The sequence below is a fragment of the Gobius niger genome (assembly GCF_951799975.1).
Source record: "Gobius niger genome assembly, chromosome: 19".
NCBI lineage: Eukaryota > Metazoa > Chordata > Actinopteri > Gobiiformes > Gobiidae > Gobius > Gobius niger.
This window is the reverse complement of record NC_136870.1, coordinates 21,077,232-21,098,371: the sequence shown is the minus strand read 5'-3', so window position 1 is coordinate 21,098,371 and position 21,140 is coordinate 21,077,232. Positions and strand designations below refer to the sequence as shown.

Genomic DNA, 21,140 nt, shown 5'->3' with positions numbered 1-21,140 from the left:
CTACTTTTTATTTCGGTTTTAGCTAATGGACGCAAAGATGGTGGATGGCGGATTTCCATGGTAACGGTTCATTCATGACATTCCATCTTGAACTCAATAAGTTCTAGTTTAGCTGTTTTACACTGGCTTAAAAGCTCTTAACCCTCGCAGTCTCCAGTTCAGCTTTACCCAAATCTAAAAGCTTTTCGACTGGAGCTTACAGCCTATAGGCCAGAGCAACGCCTCATTTGAAAGCTAAGGCCTATAAAACTCATTGTGCATTTTTGTCATGTTTTCGGTTCACTTTTGTCATGTTTTCGGCTTGTTTTGGTCATTTTTTGTTGCTTCCTTCAATGCTTTTTTTCCTTTATTTTTGATGTTTTTTTTGGGTCATGTTTTCGTCAAGTTCTTTGGAACTTTTAGTTGTGTTTTTGTAGCGTTTTAATTGTGTTGCTGTTGTTTTTCTGGCACGTTTTTGTCGCTTTTTTCATCACTTCAATGATCGTGTTTTTGTTGCTTTTTTGTTGTATTTTCATCCTTTTTTCAAGAAGCTTTTAGATTTGGATAATGACAAACTGCTTGGTTCAAGTGGGAGTTAAAGCAGTACTGAGTAGCTCATGCCCCTAAAAGCCATTAACGCCACTGCAGGTGTCGTAGCATGTTTTTTTACTTTAATTAAATCGCTCTGGGATATTAGGACCTTGCAAGATAATGTGATTCTTTTGGCACTTAGGAAAATTTACAGACACAATTGAACCACTTTGGAGAAAGGACACGATCGAGCAATGTTTTAGTCATGTTGTCCACGTTGGAAAATGTAATAAAGTTTTTACTTTGCATTTAGACGTCAGGAACTTCTCATACCTAATTGCCTTAAAGCAGAACTAAGTAACTCAGGTCCCTAGAAGCCATTAGCGCCACTGCAGGTCTCGTAGCATGGTACGCTTTTTTACTCATTAATTGTCCGTGAGAGTAAATACTACGCTGACAGGAAAGGCAAAGGGAGAGAGGAATATTGTACATCCAATTACACAATGGAGATAATTTTTTTCACTCAAACTTGGCTGTAAATACTGTTTAAGTGGCGCTAGCCCGCAGTTAGCTTTGCCCGCTAGCCTGTTAGCTTTTTCTTTGTGATTCCATTAAAGCTGCAAGTGTGATTAGACCAACCAATCATCACATTAACACTTGTATTACCCCCAGAGGGACTATGGAAAGGATTTATTAAGGTAAACAAGTTACTAAGTACTGCTTTAGGAGGTTATTACTACTCACATCCTGGTTGGGTTCTTGTTCAACCTAGTTTGGCCTCTCGTCCTGCAGACATTTTGCTTTTAACACGGGTACAACACACTTTGCTGCCCTCATTCCACTTTATTTTGGATTACACCTTGTTTTGTGCGAGTCAAGTCCCGCTGCAGACCTGGTTTACTTCATTTATAGCCTCCAACGTTTGATTCCGTCATTGTTCTTTTCCATTCTAACCATCCATGCATAGTTTATGGACACCTTTTGTTAAATAAAACATAAAAGGTAGCTTGTTTGCCGTCTTCCAAGTCTTGTGGCACAAATCACACAGGGCCAGGTTAGTCGTTATCCCCCCCCTCCCTCTTCTTCTTCTTCCCCTTTCCTCTCATGAATTTTCGATCCGTCACACACTCATTATTTCCTCTCTGCGCCAAAGGATTCTCACATAAATAAATAAAACTACATTTCCCAAAGCTTTCATTAGGAATTCCACTCGATTCCAATCTCCCGTTATTTAGCAGCGGGTCAATAACGCGCTCACAGCTGAGTAATAACCAACAATAATGTGGCGCTCACACTCGGCCAGCTTTCTTTACACGGGGCGAGGTTTTACGCTGGTGAAAAATGTGTGAATTAAAGAGAAATGACAAAACACAGAGGCTTTCACTCACAAAGACTAAACAGCTGCGCTAAAATTCATGATGGAACATCGCGGACACATTTCTAAAGACAAGGAATGCTATGAATTTATAGAGAAAAGTACAAATAAAACGAGTAAAAGGAAGAAAATAGCCTCTAAACCCATTGTAATCCACAAACATGACTGACATTCATATTGTATAGAAGCAGTTTTTCTATCATGGATGCCGTTATGAGGAGAAACATCTACAGAAATGCTTTGGATTATTTATGACTATGGCAAATACAATCCACAGCTGGATCCCATCTTAAACAGAACACAGGGTCAATTGTCTTAAAGCCACAATGCGGAACATTCCAGGTTAATATGTCGCTTTGTCAACAACCTTTTCCGCATTTTCTCCCGGTCAGCTTCACCCAAATCTAAAAGCTTCTCGACTAAAGTTACAGCCTATAGGCCAGAGCAACGCCTCATTTGAAAGCCACAAACTGATCTTTTTCCTTGTGTTGTTGCCGTGCTGCTGCTTTTGTCACATTTTCGTCACTCTTGTTGTGTTTTCTTTTCTTTTGTTGGTCTTTTGTGTGTTTGTTTTTACCTGTGTTTTTTTTTTTTTTCACTTTTTGTTGTCACATTTTGCTCACTCCTTTGTTGCTTCTTTATCACATTTTTGTCACTCTTTTGTTGCTTTTTCATCACTTTATGGTGACATTTTGGTCACTCTTTTGTTGCCAATTTATTGTCACTTTTTTGTCACGATTTTGCTGCTTTTTTCACTTTTTTTCCCCTCACTTTTTTGTCACTGTTTCATCACTTTTTTGTCACATTTTGTTGCATTTTCATCACTTTTTTGTCTTTTAAATTTGGGTCTTGCCAAACTTGAGAAAAAATGTGTTCATTCAGGTGTGAGGTAAGGGGTTAACAAACGAGTCAGAGTCAGTAACTCTCGGCTTTTGTAAGAGGGTTTCTAATGCATTTAACTCTCATGCTTGGCATCTACATCTCCATGGAAACGAGCCGGCGATGTCCCGCTTCCAGCTGAAGTCGTGGCCTGAGGACTGAGGAGAGGCGAGCCCACTCACAGCAAAGACTCTCCAATGAAAATAAAAAAAACACCCGCGATTCAACAAATGCTTGGATTGTTTTGTGTCCTCTATTTATTTGGTGGAACGTCACATACTACTTTCCATTTAGTTTGAGAATCTTATGATATTTTTTTCGTTTTCCCCCAGAATCGCTTCCCCCCGAATCAAAATAACTCTGTATCTCTTGGCATCTCCACTTTGCAGCTCCCTTTGGACAACGATCTCTTCCTCTATTCCTTTCTCTCTCTCTCTCTCTCTCTCGCTCTCTCTTTCCATCCCTGCTCCTCTTGTTGCCATGGTAACACTAAGTTCAGAGCGGTGGAAAAAAAAAAGAGGGAGAGATCGGGAATAAAAACGAGGGGGGGGAAAACATAAAGGGGTGTGCACACATCTATGGGGACCAAGTACTACATTGATTCGTGATTCTAGCCCGAGCCGAGTTCACGGTGTTAAGGCAGGGGGTCGGGGAGAAAGAGAGAGATGGATAAAGGAATTGGATTGGGGTAAAGAAGTAAAGCAAGCAACTTCAAAGCATCTCGGGGTCTTTAGTCAACATCTACTCCTCAGCGCATATTCATGAAGCGGTGTTAAAACATTGGCCTGCCCGTGACGAGAGATTTTGTGCCAAAGAGCACGATGAAGTCCCCCCGAACACACACACGCTCGCACATACAAAGGCGTTGGGTGTAGCTCGCTGCCAGAGCTAAATTAAAATTGGATTGTGATGCATTGCAGCAGACATTAGTATGAAGAAAAAAAGACGGGAGAGGAGCGGCAGCTGAGGTCTACATTACAACTAGACCGGAATAAACGACAGCGCCAAAGCGGTGTAAAGTGACAAAGTGACATCTGCTTTGTCCGCAAACTTGCATAAATCATCGAGACACTGCATATCATCAGCTTCCTCGCTTAATTGCCAAAGTAAGTTACGGCCAAATTGAGATTTTTGTTTCATTTTACTCTCCAAGCATTGATGCAGGTTTAGGTATAATTGGCAATTTCCTCTGGAAGATGGAGCTTTGTTACAATCAAAGAAACGCCGTCTGAACCAGGCAGTTTTAAACGGGCATGCAGCAATCTATAGAGAAAGCGACATGGGAACACATGAGTGAGCATAGTGGTCTGCAGTGAGAGAAATCTGTAGCCAAACTTGCAATTTGTATTAAAACATTATTAGAAATGATGGAAGATTGGATAACAAAAAGGCATGAGGTAAGCAGCCAACAGTGCAAACTTGCAAATATTAAAAAATTCTGTATCATTTGCATTTGTAGCCCACAATATTTCTTAACTCTTAAATGTTATGTGTGGAAGAATATTTTTTCTTATATGCAATAACTATCCCTGAAACAGTCTTTGCAATTTGCAATGCAGACTAAGGTGTCTGTTGTGACGAAGAGAAATCTGTTTTGTCAACAAACTCCCAGGTCCTTCTAACGTGACAGAGCTCTGTGCCGTAATGGCACAGCCAGAGGAGGTGAGTAAGTTTATGATTAGCCAGAAAAAGAAGCCATGGGCTAAGCCTGTGGTCTGTCGTAACAAGAGAAAACCCATTGTATCCAACACAGTATATAAATATTGCATAAGTACACCACATCGCTGCAGCGCTCCAAGTAAAGGGAGCTGATGTGGCCAAGAAAGAAAATCCGTGCGCTGAGCAGACTATGATGACAAGCTCCAATCCTCATTTTCTTTGAGCATGTTTTAATATTGTGTAAGTGTCCCCTGTTGCAGCAACCGGCAAGCATTATCCAAGTAAAGGAAGATTGCAATTAGCCGAGATAATAACGCGCAATCTCCAGGGACGAGACACATTTATGTACCAGCATTGCTTTATTCATTAATATTTGAAAAAGACAAAGTGCACCCTAATGTAACACCCAGATCTGAGTAAAAAAAAGAAATGTAGGCACAAACCAGAGTATTGTGAACCACTGCGCTGGAAAATTACAAATGTTTGCAAACAGGTATACGCTAAGTGCTCCATTTGTGGCATGAGAAAAGAAAGTGAGTGGCAAATGTGCTTTAGATAATGGAACTCTGTACTCATAACTACATACAATTAAAGAGGAAGCATGTATGCACAGATCAGTGGAGTGGAAAGTGTTGTATCCATTATCAAACCTTGCTCTGTATGTGCTTTTCAATATTGCATAAGGACTACTGTAACAACCAGCCCGCTTTACCCAAGTGTGAAGAAAAAAAAGAAAAAGAGCGGCTTGGTGTGGTCCTGCTCTGCTTCTTGACAAGTCTACTGCACTTGCCCTATAACATGCATCCGATTATAGACGCCTGACTTGGTCTTTTCCCTCTGATGCCTTTTTTTGCAATCCGTTCTGCCTACTGGGTTGTCAAAAAAAAAGCCGTGGCCGCTGGAAAAGGGCCAGTCAATAAAGCGGAGTTGCCAAGTCCTAAATTGCCCGTAGAGGACGCGGGGCCCGCGTTACAGCAGGAGACACCCCATCACCGAACGGGTCGAGCCGCCGAGTCGAGGAAATCGATTTTAAAAGAGGCACCTACAAGTACACGCTCATTGGGAGAGTGCCAATTTCGCCCTGACATGCAAGCCACGCCCCCCCCCCCCCACGCCTCTAACCCGTGACATCACCCCGTCAGCTGACCGTGCCGCCTCCTTGGGTAGTTGTCAATGGGGCAATCGATCGAACTGTCGAGGGCGGACGGCGAAGCGGAGCAAAAAAAAACAAAACATGCTAAACACACAATTTAGGCTCGAGTAGCGGCCGTGCAACTTTGTCATGGCATGCCTTTCTGCTCTCGCCAACAATCATGCATACAAGTTCATTTCAATAAGTAAAACAGTACTGTGTGCATGCGTGAGTATAGTCAAAGCATCTACCTGTGCAGCCGTACAATGCCAGCGACCGTCAATGCCGCCCTGACCGCCTATTTCACACATTTTTTTTTTGTTTTTGTTTGGGCAAATTTAGCGCTAATGTGAAAAAAAAAAAACTACTACTACAAAAACGGCTTCAGCGTTCGCCGGCAAACCTCCATAGGCCTATTTTCCTACAGACATGCATCCACTACTCAAAACTTGTGAGGGAGAGATGAAGAGATCCTGTCGTGAAACGAGAGGGAAAAAAGCGAAAGAGGAGAGAGGAGAGAGAAGCAGGCGAGCTCCACTAGTGCAGATGGTGAGATAGAGCCTGCATTAACAGCCTATCACTGAAGAGTTAGGCGAACGGGAGGGAGCGGGAGAGGGGGGGGGGGGGGATGGAGAGGGGAGGGCGTAGAGTAAATATGGAAAAGATATGGAAAGGCAGATAGGACCGGGCTGGAGGAGGAGGCAGTGGGAGATGGATCGGAGGCTGGGGACGAGAGAGAGAAAGATGGAGAGATAATATATAATACGAAGGCAGCGAGAGACAAAAGGACAGACTGGCTCAGGTCATGTGATGATCTGATGCTTTTTTTTTTCTTCTTTCCTTTTCCGATGTCTGTATTTTATAATGACACTACATGCTAATGAACGTGCATTGAACAAATTAATATGAACAGGCCTGTTTGTAGCTACAGGCTCATTTGCATCCATTGCCCAAGGACACAACAGGCAACACGCATAAACAAATACATGCATCAAAATCCATAACAAAGATTTCCTTTCCAGCAACAAAAAGAAAACATCGAGCAGGTGATAACGTAAATCTCATTTGTTGCATTTGCTTTTCGCTCACACAGTGTCACCAAACAAAAATGAATCTTTGAAAATCCTAGGAGTACGTGAAGTGATTCCCAATGTGGATCATGTTTTGTCTTTCCGTAATGAGCAAGTAAACATGTTCTTATTCGAATATATTAGTATGCCACAATGTCCACACGCGAGCTGTGTTGGCTAGTTTAGTCTGAATGCAAATTGTTGTTTTTCCAAGCGTCCTATTGATGTTCTGTCTTCAAAGTTAGCAAATACCTCAATTAAGACGTCCTTACTTGATGTGCTTTCTAAAACTCTAATAAGTGGCAACATTTGTAAGCTATGGTTTCTCTTTTTCACTCTGCAAAATCGTACGTCTTACTTCGCACAATATCCCGAAAAGCTGTGTTTGAAGTTAAAACTACTTTTTTGATCATATTGAAGATCTAGCAAAAAAAAAAAAACACACCACGGAAAATGTGCGCTTCGATAACCAATTAGACACTGTTTAAATTTGCAAGCCATGTTCTCTCATGTCAGTCCTTCCATCAACTATACGCACATCCCGAACATCAAACCCAAAAAATATCTATCCGTTCTGTGCGTCAGAGCTGCCCCTAGCATCAACACTATCTCTGTTCTCTCCGCTGCTGAAGCCGCTATCATGCATTATTAATCTCCTCTCCACTTTTCCATCCAACACACTAAAAAAAAGAGATTTCAATAAATTGTGGACTTCTGCATGGAGAAATAGGACAGCCTTTTTTTTTTTTACGGTGTAGGGATGTGGGATTAATTGCGATCAAAATCACAATTAAAAAACGGCTGCAAATAGTAAATCAAAGTGAACACAATCTTTCAGAACTTTAGAAGCGTGTTCTCAAACGCTTGTTTTACTTTAGTTTTCTGTGAAATGCTGATGCTTAGAAAAAGGGTGTGTTTGGACATTTCTTACTGAGATGCTTTAAAGGAACAGGCTACCCTTTTTCCATACTGAGATATGTTCTTACCTGAGCTGAGTTGATGCGTACCTGTCTGGTCTTTGTACTTGACTGAGACCAAAGATGTTGTTAGCATTTGGTCTCTCCCAGCATATTCCTATAGCTCCAAATGGGGGTGGAGTTGGAAGCTACCACGCTCTTCCACGGGCACAAAGACCAGACAGGTACGCATCAACTCGTCTAAGCTCACGTAAGAACATATCTCAGTATGGAAGAACGGTGGCCTGTTCCTTTAAAGAGGACATATCATGCACATATTTCTAAAGCCTATAAAACCAGAGCCATTCTGCGCTCAAACTGCCCTTATCACGGCACAATGGATTTGCTAGCATGCCGTTGGGTAAAAAACAGAGGGCTCGCGTACAGTTTTGGTTTCGCATGTTTGACTCCCCCTGTGGCCAGCCGTGGACACACAATGCAAACATAGCCCTGGGGATAATGCCTTCTTTGTCTAATGAAGTTATATAGAGTTCGGGATATTCCACAGTTACCATGGAGATCCGCTATCTTTGCAGCTGTTAGCACACATTTCCATTGACTAACATTAGCTAAAAAGTGGACAAAATAGCCGTGGAACAACTCTGTTACTGCTGGTAAATACATCTAACACACTGTGGTGTCCATGGGCCCGATCTTGTGCATCAAAACGGAGACGATAGCGTGACATTTTGCGCTCAGTAGGAGCGCACTTTGTGATCTTGCCACTCCAGCGCATTTAAGTGGGTGGAGACACACATTTTCCTCCAAACAGATCGACTCCGCATCCAGGAGAGTGATTGTGTGGGAGTGGGGGGTGAACATGTGCTTTTGTTTTGCTTCGCGTTCACGCCAAGCGCCACAGCGGACGCTGTAGCTCTTTTTCTCTCGAGACGTGAACATCGTTTAGCTCACGATGGGGTAAATAAAGTTTTTAGTTTGACCGGTGAGAGCCTTAAGAAAGAACGCAAGACAGCGCAATGTAAAGGAGGAAGTGAATGTCAGCCGTGTTTCCATCAGTGCAGTCACCTCCTCTTGTGACGCCCCCTCACAGGTGGCGGAGGCGAATGGCACATATAGCGCCGCCACTCGGAAAATAATTCGCCAAGAGCCTGCGCCGCCCCGTGCGCCGCCACAAGATCTGGCCCCAAGTGTTTTAATGTGAACAATAACTTTTAAAATCTCCATTAGTTTACAATTGCTGCTAATCCCATAATGCTTAGCGATATGAATCATAGACACTTTATAGACCCTCTATAGACCCTTTAATTGTTTGTAAACATTCTGGGCTTATCTGAAGACAGGAATCTAGCTTCCTGTTTCCATTGTAGCTGTTGTGATAGTAACGATAAACAAATGTCTGTTGTCAGAAATATCAGATAAACCTTATTTTATCGTCTAAAATGTCATTCCTCTTGTTCTTGTACCTTATAATAGCTAGTTTTAGTTTAATCTTAAATTTCTCTTGATCACTTCCTGCCTCCAGCTGATGTCCCTGATGATGTAAGCAGCGAAAGGGTCTATACAAAAAATATCACCGCTGAAGTACATGGAAGCAGGTTTATGAGCCACAATTATGCTTATGTCCAACAACAAAAATTGACATGGGAATTAAATGTTGATGGTCTGAGCTTGCACACATAAATTTGTGGTTATTCATGACCATTCCTCCATGTTATCTGTTATTGTTTGGTGATAAAACAACAAAAATCTCACATTTAAGCACCACTCCAAGACATTGCACTTCGAAACTTTTCCCAAATTTCCTCCCGCTCAGACACACACACACGCGCAAAGAATTCAATCATTCGTGGACTTCTGCATGGCGGAACAGGACGGCACATACTGTACAACACACTGCCACTGCTGCGCCAAACACTTTGAGGGTGAAGAAGACTAAACCACGCGGGGGACTTGGGAAGCTCGCGTTAAAAATCGATTGAGGCTGGATGCTGGTTGATGTCTCTGGCGGGGCGCTCCTCTGATGCAATGTGCTGCAATTCGAGCCCCATTGTTCTCGATCCACCTGTGCCTCCTGCGCGCCTTTGAATGCTAGCGCTGGTTAAGGCCAAGGCTCGGTTGCCAGGAAACAGTAGACAGCGGCGCGATGGATGAGCCGTGGATCGCTCTTAAACAAGACAAACATAACACTGCTTATGGGGACCGCGGGGAACCGGCTGATTTAACACAGACCGGAGGGGGAAGAGTGTCTGGGAGCCGACTGGGTATGAGAGTGGGTTTTGTATGAGCAATGGCACTTGGAATTTGATCTTCAGAGGCATTGGATATGACACAGTGCAGCAAAGACTGTGGCAATATCTACTATGTGCAAAGTATCGGCACTTTTTGATACAGCAAGGATCGATTTCTGCTGTGGTCTAAAATAGGGCTGCACAATATGAGAAAATAATGGATAACTGTAGTGATGGGCATAAAGCCTGGATCTCTAGAGCTTGTATCTTCTATCTTCCTGAAGCAGAAATCTTCGAAGCACTGTACCAAAACAGCTGGTCACGTGACTCGAGTGTCAAATGTCTCAAAGTGCTTCACTCTGTGAGTCGTGTGTCAGTGTGTCAAAGCGGCTCATTGGCTCTAAGCGTTTCAGTGTGCTGCCTTGACAGCTTTGAGCGGCGAGGCGCTACACCACGGATGTTTTCTGATCCATGCTTTGGAGATGTAAACCGTGAGTGATAAATAAATGTGCTGCATTTCCTGCAGTTTCATATTTAACCAAATTCAAATGGTGCATGGACTCTGAGCCTGGCTGTGGGAAACGTAAGGAGCGCAATCTACAGCAAGTAGTTGGCAAAATGAGCTAAACTGATGTCCTGCCCTGTTAATATAATACATCCATGATCCTGTCTTGGAGCAGCAGGTGACGGAGTCGGCCCTGCCCACTGGAGCTCCATGGAACAGCCTCTTATTTATTGCCCTATGATTATTGGTCTGATCATTCAAACATTGTGCAAATAATGAAATGGTAAATGTACAACTTACATAGCCTTTTTCTACCTTTATCAGGCCCAAAGCGCTTTACAGTAAGGAACCGGTCACCCATTCACACTCTCATTCATACACCAGACACTAGAGGCAATTAGGGTGAAGTGTCTTGCCCAAGGACACAACGTCAGTGTGCATTTGCGGGAGCTGGGATGCGAACCCACGACCTTCCTATCCAAAGACAACACGCTCTACCACCTGCGCCACCGTCGCCTGTTTGAAATTTCTATTGCACACATGATTGATTGTGTTGGCTCTCATGTTCACGAGAAGTCGCAATAATAAGGTTTGTCCACAAGAGGTCAGTGTTCAAACAGAGTGAAGCAGCTCTGAAGCTCCGAAACCCTCATGAGACATTTTGCCAGAAAAACCTTGAAGTGTCACAAGGCTTCACTCACCCATCACTTGTAATTTTAGGCAACTGTGTGTGAAGCACTGCCCTTTCCTTTGTCTGAATTGTGCTCTGCAAATAACCCTGCCTTGCCTTGTCTTACAATCAAACTCGATAACAAAAAAAAATCCTGACTCACATGCGTTGTGGCTGTTTGCGATATGAATCCTTTTATGTGTAACAGACCTGGCAAGACTTTTTTTTAGCTTCTCCCATCGCACTTACAAGAAGCCGAGCATAAACTTCGCAGCTGCAGGGAACAAACTTTTGACGGGTCTGTCTGGGAGTAGAGCGGTTGTAAGAATGCGTTTTATATGAGAAATGGCACATGAAATTGGATCTATAGAGGCACTGGATATGGCGTATTACGGCAATAGCAGGAAGTGTCCCCACAAGGCACAAGCTAAAGCAAAGCACAATTTTACCCAAAAATATGGATGGCTCCAGAAATGACAAAGTTATAGCCAAAGCGAAGACTTCTTCAGTGATATCTTTAGTAGCAGAAGCCGCCATAGAAGTCTTAACTCGCCCCCTCTCGCTTTCACAAACAACGGTGCTTTAGGGACGGCAGGGACTGATTTAACACAAACCGGAGGGGGAGGACGCACAGACACAAAACAAGAGAGTCCGGGAGGAGACTGGGTAGATGAAGAGTGGGATTTTAGCAGCGCTATACTTTGAAATAAATACTGTTGTGAATATGGCGCCGCAGTGACAATGACAACCTTCTGGCCACCGATTTTTCAACACACAGGAAAGAAAATGTACACCTTACATCATTTGTGCGGGCAGAGAACACGTTTAACTTGGTGCCAATGCTGGTTTTATGTGAATAGGCCCATGAATTACGGATGCATCAACCATAAGAGACATCAGCATTTATACTCTTGAGCAGTAGCAGAACCAGGACTAGTTTTTAGATTTGTTCTGCTCCACCCCATTTAGTTTCATATTTAAAAGCACCATTGCAAATAGTCAGTGTAGACATTTATTTGCCAGGTGAGTGTTCTGCCAAGAAGAAAAATAAAAACGTCATCACTATTATGTGGTCTTTGTCTCAGAGGCGGCGACATAAAAGCGCTCCACGATGACTCCACAACACGGACTTCTACACGGCCAATTTTTTTTTTAGTTTTAAATTGCTTCGTCAATAAAGTAAGGACGCGCTTGTCTCTGAAATACACCTACAAAAGGCTAAGTACCAGTGTTGCTGCAGTCATTAGTCTTATTTTGGCTCGGGAATAACACGCTGCAAACAAATGCCATAGGGCTGTGTGGTAATTTTAACTCCCCAAACAATGCACGCTCAGCAAACGGCTAACTACGGGGCACTGGAGGACGGCGGAACACATTTATAACAAAAGTGTTGTTAATCAGTGCGGTAATAAGCAGAGGGGGATAACATTCAAGCAAGACACCGGAGTGATGTGCCGGCTCATTCAGAATTTACACCCCTGACTCCTGTGACTTAATCAATGAAAAACACTTGCACTCTTTTTATGGAAAGACATCCGAACTTGTACAATCAATGGGCTTCATCACAAGTGGATTTTGTCTATTCACGGTGAACTGGATCTTGATTAAAAAGAACAATCAAACTAATCAGTTACATATTTTCCTCAATCATTCACCTTTGCACAATATAAATAGTTAAAAAAGGGTCTGTATTCCCTCTGAACTCTTCCTCTTGGGGCTCTCATCCATCAAACACCTGTCACTCCCTGATCCGCCAGTCAATTATTTTCCCCGGTCTCCGGTCCCGGCGAAACCTGAATAATAATTTCGGCTCGCGCCCGGCCCATCCCTTGTTACTGCTGCAGCGCGTAGTTAGTCTGACCTAGTTCCCATACTGAGATATTGACTCCAGCTCCGCTCTGCTGCCTGCACACCACATTCATCATCACGGCATCAATAGACGGTGGTAATAATGACTTACATTTACTTTGTTATGCGTTTGAAATCCTTCTGTGAACTCAGGTACAAAAGTCTACATGAGAATTTTGGTAACTGCATGGCTGTAAAGAATCTTAAATAAAATATAAATGAGGGGTATTCAGACGTGTGTGCCATGCATTAGCTTTGAAATTGTATTATGAGAGTCTTTTTTCTTTATAAATTATCCATCCATCCATCCATCCATCCATCCATCCATCCATCCATCCATCCATCCATCCATCCATCCATCCATCCATCCATCCATCCATCTTCTTCCACTTGTCCGTTGCATCACATTGCACCAGTCCCCCTCCTGCAGGTGGTGGGTCCACAGAAGGACCGCCTTACGATTCAAACCAGGCCTGTTTGTCTCTCATAAGGGGCTTCTGAACTGCTCTTTGTCTGACCTGTCAATTTGGACCTGTTTGCCATGGGAGACCCTACCAGGAGCACGAAGCCCCCGACAACTGGGCCCCCAGGATCATTCGGGTGCTCAAACCCCTCCACCACGTTAAGGTGGCGGTTCCAGGAGATGTCTTTATATATTAGTGTCCCTTTAATTACAGAAATAATTACTCAAGTAAAAGTACTAAGTCAGAGAGTCTTCCCAAGAGTTAAGTAACTGCTTCCACATTAAAGCTATTTTATTTGTCTTTAAAGCAGTACTAAGTAACTCTTGCCCCTAGAGGCCATAAGCACCACTGCAGGTGTCGGAGCAAGTTGCAATTTTTTAACTTATTAATTGTCCCAAGAGTAAATACTACGCTGATAAAAAAAAAAGGCGAAGGGAGAGAGGGATATTGTACATCCAATTACACAATAGAAATATTTTTTTTCACTCAAACTTGGCTGTAAATCCTGTTTAAGTGGTGCTAGCCCACAGTTAGCTTTGCCCGTTAGCCTGTTAGCTTCTTCCTCGTGATTCTATTAGTGTGTAATGGTTGCTCCGATCTGGTGGCAGTCAAGCTGCAATTGTGGTTTTCTGGCCAGAGACACCAGGGGGAGATGAAAGACCCTCCAATCATCCCATTAACACTTGTATTACCCCCAGAGGGACTATGAAAAGGATTTATTATGGTAAACAAGTTACTTAGTACTGCTTTAATCAAACCAGGAAATTCCCACTAATGCTGTGTTCCAGGTAACTGATCATTTCCAGCCACAAAGGTGGAAAAAATGCTTCGAAACGGCCCTTGAAAAGTTAATTACAACAAGAAACAAACAACACAGAGATTATCAGAGTAGTTTGAGTTCAGATGCGAGATGAAGACAGCAGTGGCGGCCCCCGGTGGAGAGGTGTAGCTACAGTGCTCAAACATGAACAAAACCACTGCATCAGGGAAGTGAACCTTGAATTTTAGCAGTAGGGGAAATCGGAGAAGACACGGGGAGAACAAGCAACCAGAAACACACAGAAAAACCCACTCAGCACAGGAACAAAACCCGAGACCTTATCCTTGACACCATTCAAGCAATTACAATTAGATTTGCGGTGTATTTTTCCAACCATGCCTCACTCAGTACCGACATTAACATTCAAGAAAAGACTGAAATATGAACTACTAAACCAAACTACAGGGATAACAAGCTTCCATCATATTAAGACAGACCTCCTCTAGGTAGGATTTTAGGATTTTCAGCTATGTGCTCTGAACTTTCCCCAAAAATAATTACAGCTTTTGTGCATAATCTGGCAGACCCTGGAAAAGGTTACTAATCTCATCCCGCGTCAGCATATCCCTGTCTAGTTTTGAAAGCACCGAAGCTCGCCTCTCTCTCGACATGGTGCGAGGTGTCAGAGGGGTGAAGTGTGAGGAGAGGGCCAGAATCCACAGCTCTGCATTCATTATTGATGCCTGTGGGCTCTGCTCTCAGCTCTCTGCGCTCCATTATTTATGCCTGAAACAGCTGGCGGTTGAATCACAGTGGAGCTGGTCTCAAAAGGGAGTCTGGGCAGATGAGAGAAAGATGGAGATGGGGGGGAATAGATAGTTAGATAGATAGATAGATAGATAAATAGATAGATAGATAGATAGATAGATAGATAGATAGATAGATAGATAGATAGATAGATAGATAGATAGATAGATAGATAGAGAGATAGATAGAGAGATAGAGATAGATAGATAGATAGATAGATAGATAGAGAGAGAGAGAGAGAGAGATAGATAGATAGATAGATAGATAGAGAGAGAGAGAGAGAGAGAGAGAGGGAGATAGAGTGATTGAGAGATAGATAGATAGAAAGTTAGAGAGATAGATGGGTAGATAGATAGATAGATAGATAGATAGATAGATAGATAGATTGATAGATAGAGAGTTAGATAGATGGGTAGATAGATAGATAGATAGATAGATAGAGAGATAGACAGATGGGTAGATAGATAGAGTTAGATAGATAGATAGATAGATAGATAGAGATAGAGATATAGATAGATAGATAGAGAGAGATAGATAGAGTTAGAGAGATTGAGAGATAGATAGATAGAAAGTTAGAGAGATAGATGGGTAGATAGATAGATAGATAGATAGAGATAGATCGATAGAGATATATAGATGGGTAGATAGATAGATAGATAGAGAGATGGGTAGATAGATAGAGAGATAGATTGATAGATAGATAGTTAGAGAGCTAGATGGGTAGATAGATAGATAGAGAGATAGAGTTAGACAGATTGATATAGAGATAGATAGATAGATAGATAGATAGATAGATAGATAGATAGATTGATTGAGAGATAGACAGATGGGTAGATAGATAGAGAGATAGATTGATAGATAGATAGTTAGAGAGCTAGATGGGTAGATAGATAGAGAGAGATAGAGAGATAGAGTTTGACAGATCGATATAGAGATAGATAGATAGATAGATCGATAGATAGATAGATAGACAGATTGATATAGAGATAGATAGATAGATAGATAGATAGATAGACAGACAGATGGGTAGATAGATAGAGTTAGATAGATAGATAGATAGATAGATAGATAGATAGAGAGATAGATTGATTGATAGATAGATAGTTAGAGAGATAGATGGGTAGATAGATAGATAGAGAGAGATAGATAGATAGAGAGATAGAGTTAGACAGATTGATATAGAGATAGATAGGTATAAAGAAGATGAGAGGGTTCGCTGTTATCTCCATGGAAACCAGCGCCATTCGTGAACCAAATTAAATCTTTGCAAACCTCAGCAGTGGTATTTTTCTTTACTACCGTGCTGTATACACAGATTTGTTTAGCTCTAACCACACATTTCCCTGACACTTTATTGGCCCCAAATAAGTATGCAGTTTGTCTTGTTTCTTGTTTACAACGCGAAGAGAAGCACATTCTCAAAAGCTGTGTGTCTGCAAAATATAACAATCTAAAAAGTCTGCTTCTTGTCGGGCCCAGGGGGATGTTATATAACAACAAAGTGAAACAGTAACCTCTTAACCCCCACCAGAACCGAAGACTTTTTATCTAGTTTGGCTTTACGCAAATCTAAAGGTTTCTCGAACAAAAGCGGCAAAATAACAAGGATGAAAACGCATCAAAAAAGCGATGAAAGAGCGAGGAAAAGATGACAGAAAAGCAACGAAAAAGACACAAAAAGGTGACATAAAAGTGACAAAAGAAGCAACATAAAGCGTGCCATAAAAGCAACACTAACACAACAAAAAAGTGACAAAAAACCTGACAACAACGTGTAAGTCTTAGCTTTCAAATGAGACATTACACTGTTGCTCTCCAGTCGAGAAGCTTCTAGAAGCCAAACTGGAGAAAATGTGGTCGGTTAACCTCTTAACCCCTACCTGAGCCGAGCAATTTGGCTTTAACCAAATCTAAAAGCAACAAAGTGGCAAAAAATGAAAAAAAAAAAAAAAAAGACTTCCAAAATGTGTCAAAAACGCGGCAAAAGAGCGACAAAAAAGTGCTGGAAAAGCAACAGTAACATGACTAAATTATGATGAAAAAGCAACAGGAAAGAGCGACAAAAAGGTGACGAAAACACGACAAAAAAAAAATACTGCTAAAGTTGTGATCCATTGCGAAGGTCTTAGCTTTCAAATGAGCTGCTTTCTGTCCATGCCCCGTCCAGAGCACTTCGCTCAGCTGACCGGGCTCCATCTGGATGTGCCCACATGAAAACCAGACAGAGCTTTTTCCCCGGCTGTGGACCGGTCTGCCCTCACCATCCGTTTGGCCCCGACTCTAAGCAGTTTTAAGTCCTCCCTTAAAACCCACCTGCTAACACAGACTTTTTAATATGCTCAGCTGTTTCTCCATTGTATTTTTTATTTAATTGTTTTTGAAGTTATAGCTAGTTTTTATCATCTGTTTGTGTTGTGAAGCACTTTGGGCAGCCGTGGTTGTTGTAAATGTGCTATAGAAATAAAGCTGACCATGGCCTTGACCTCGAGTCCAGAAGCTTTAAGATTTGAGTAAAATCGAACTGGAGAAAAAGCGCTCGGTTAAGGCGGGGATTAAGAGGTTTAAAAACATCTTAGGGACTAACAGTGGACATATACATAACACTGGTTTACAACTTGGGCTCCCAACTATTGATATTTTTATATTATAACGTACATAATGCATGGAAAAGACCTTTGATGAGTAAAGACTGCTCTATTACATTCCTGTGTAGAGCGCCCATCGCTGGCAGCAGGCGGAATTACAATGGAAAGAACTCAAATCTTAGCCTGGCATCCAGAATGACACCCCTCTCTATATTCAAAGCACTACTAAGTAACTCTTCCCCCTAGAGGCCATAAGCGCAACTGCAGGTGTAGTAGCAAGTTACGATTTTTAATTGTCTTGGAGAGTAAATACGACGCTGACAGGAAAGGCGAAGGGGGGGAGTGTTACTGTGCATCCAATTATACAATGGAAATATTTTTTTTCACTCAAACTTGGCTGTAAATACTGTTTAAAGTGACGCTAGCCCGCAGTTAGCTTTGCCCATTAGCATGTTAGCTTCTTCTTCGTGATTCCATTAGTGTGTATTGCTTGCTCCGGACCGGTGGCAGTCAAGTTGCAAACATGGTTTTCTGGACAGAGACACCAGGGGGAGATGAAAGACCCTCCAATCATCCCATAAACACTTGTATTACCCCCACAGGGACTACGGGAAGGATTTATTAAGGTAAACACGTTACTTTGTACTGCTTTAATACACAGAGTTTATTTTTCTAATCAGCGGTAAATGACCAAAAACACATCAGGTGAGTTTTGTGATTCATCATTTTGTTTGAATATTACCGCGAAACCGTTTAATTACTCTACTTCCTGTTTGCTCGCATATGCTACGCTGTAGAAATCAAGTTGATGCGGACTCTTACCAAACTCACATGCTGGTACTTAGTCTGGATTTTTCCAGGCAACTAAAATCTTTAGACATGGGGCTAGATGCAAGTTTGCCATTTTATACTCACTACTGCCACCTCAGGTCATACGTGTAACTGCAGCTTCTATTGTGCATGACGGCACTTCGGACCCGAATTAACACCTTTTTGAGTGACAGTGCAGGATTTTAGAGGCAGTTGTGGTGAACAGGTCTGAGCTCATTCTACACCTTAGGACATTGTTGGAACATGTAGGGGGAGGAAAATACTTAATTTGAACATTTTTAAACTCTGTACAGTCCCTTTAATGGTGCTGTGATGACGGCAGTTTGAGTACAGAGCAACTGAAATTGGCGATGTTCGAGTCCACTGAGTCGTCTAAAAGTTACCACAGGATCTCCAACGTTGGGTAGATGAATAAATAATGAGTAAATAAAACAGGCTACATTTATATTCCTGTCACTTTATCACAAGTCATCATAGGCTACATTTATCAATTTCCTTTCACATTTGATCTGATTTGATAATGGCAACCCTGATTAAAATGAACAAAACACTCCTTGTTCCCTGCATAGAAATTCATAGGTATTTCCCTGCGCCTTCCTGACTCTGAAAGCAGCTCTCGAGCCCGAAACATGGAGGTTTCAAAAATGCCCCTACACTTTAAGAGGGTATGTGCACATGCGTTCTTCTCATTACCAGCAAAGCCCTTCAAGTCAGAGTGTCAAAACAAAAAACAGCGACTCCACATCGGCTCTGATTTGTTTACTGTTGATCTGCTGTTGCCACGCTTCAATGTCACTTTAACAAACTGGAGCGCTTTAACAATAGAGGAAACGGCCAATTTAAACATGAATGAAGCACAAGTCCAGGTATGTAACTTTGAAAGGTCAGAAAAAGCAGATTTGTCGTGATGATTCTTAATGGCAATAGAGGAAACTTTCTATTCTATGCCCCCATTAGGAACCATTCAGGAAATCCTCTGGTTGACAGCCATAACACGCAGTATAATACGTCCTAATAACTTCTCTGTTTCTATCTCCAGTTCCCCATTGCATCATATGAGAGTGAAGCTATTACAGCCTCCATTAACGAGAACATTGTTTGCCCTCTTACAGTCAGAGAGGGACCCACGCTGCGGAGCTTTATCTACTCAGGCCGAGCCCGTCTCCGCGCGATCGACCCCGTTTGATGATACGCTAATTTTAAACTAATGATAAGAGCGCGCGGATCTTATGACTCGCGTTAAATTATTTTAGATCAAAACAATTAAAAAAACGAAGGTGTTTATTTTAGGATGGGCATTGTAGACGTGACATTGATACTTTATGAATTGCCTTTCCAAATTAGACGCCGTACGGAAGGATCTTTTCTCAAAATAACAGCGGATATTTAGGGTTGTGAGGTTCAAGGACAAAGCTTTGAAACGGCAGTACAACAGGAAGTTATGGGAATGTTTGTAAACTGTATATAACCACACACTGAACTCACATGATGCATTGGCTAAAGAATGTGACCAGCAATAATTCACTTATTTCAAAGAGTATGTAATGTTTCATCTCATAATGCTACACAACGATTTTCATATATTAGTATCTATGAGCTACTGAGATTTTAAGGCACTGCAGGTGAATAGGGAAAAAAAAATAATGTAGAGATATCAATTTGAAACGTTTGCTGAACATTACTGATATAAATATGAGTAAAAAATGTATTGCATTTTTCTGTCATTTTATGTTTTCATATAAAAATTAGGCATTTTGTGCATGAAAATGGCCCTATATTATGGGCAACGAAATCCAAATAATGGATTGAGCCAGATAAAAATTTATGGTTCTTTTTTATTGACGTATTAGCAACAAAGATTTTTTCAGAGGGGATTTTGTTGTCTTGTTTGGTTTTCAGTCTTTTGACGAAAATGTAATTAAATTTTAGTCGAGATTTAGTCAAAAAAACATCTTCAATTTTAGACGACTTTAGTCGACTTTGCATTTATAATATTCATTATAATCATATTTAATCAAGGTCCTCTGGTTCATGGAGCTGCTCCACATGAACAAAACTCAGAGCTTTTCCTTTGGCAGAGGATTTACATGATATGGGGCTCTTTCAGACGGACAATTGACGTTTGGATGATTTTAGTCTCTCCTTTTCATTTTTATTTAGTCTTGTTTAAGTCGACTAAAATATCTGGACATTTTAGTCATAGTTTTAGTCTCATGAATGAGTAGCAGCAGCTACTTCCGGGTTACCTCCCCCCGCAGGCGACAAAACATTATAAAATAAGCATCATACGGGGTGAGTTTTGTCATCTTTGTACTCATGAAAACAAAGATGTAACAGGAGGAAAATAGATAAAAATCTCCTCTTCGACCACTGCGTGAAAAATCAATGCTTTCAGCTGTCGTGTATCGCCTTAAATATAATTAAACAAAAACACATAAAGTAAACCTTTGGAGGCCCATCTGCAGTGTCAGGGGTCCATGTTAAGCCCTTAACCCCCAACACCCTGAACCGAGCACATTTTCTTCAGTCCGGCTTTACCCAAATCTAAAAGCTTCTTGAAAAAAGTGTCAAAATAGACACAAAAACGAGGATGAAAAAGCAATGGAGAAAAAGCAATGAAAAAGCGACAAAAATAGCATAAAAATGTGATGAGAACGCAACAAAAAGCAACAAAAACATGCTAGAAAAGCAACAAAAAGTGACAAAAACATGACCAAAGAAAGGGGCAAATAAGACACAAAAAAGAGACAAAAAAGTGACAAAAAAGTGGCAAAAACACGACAAGAAATCAACATGGAAAGCAATGAAAACCGACAAAAACAAAAAGTGACAAAAAAAGCAATGACAAAGCAGCAAAAGGCGACAAAAACACGACAAAAAAGCATCAAAAGAGAGACAAA

The 21,140-nt window shown here is 41.6% G+C and overlaps 1 protein-coding gene across 9 annotated transcripts in view; it reads right to left on the bottom strand.

The window, feature by feature from the left end:
* The window catches only part of nrxn1a (neurexin 1a), a 159,952-nt gene that overhangs the window by 8,380 nt on the left and 130,432 nt on the right, over positions 1 to 21,140 (bottom strand). The gene's annotated exons all lie outside the window — the stretch shown is intronic.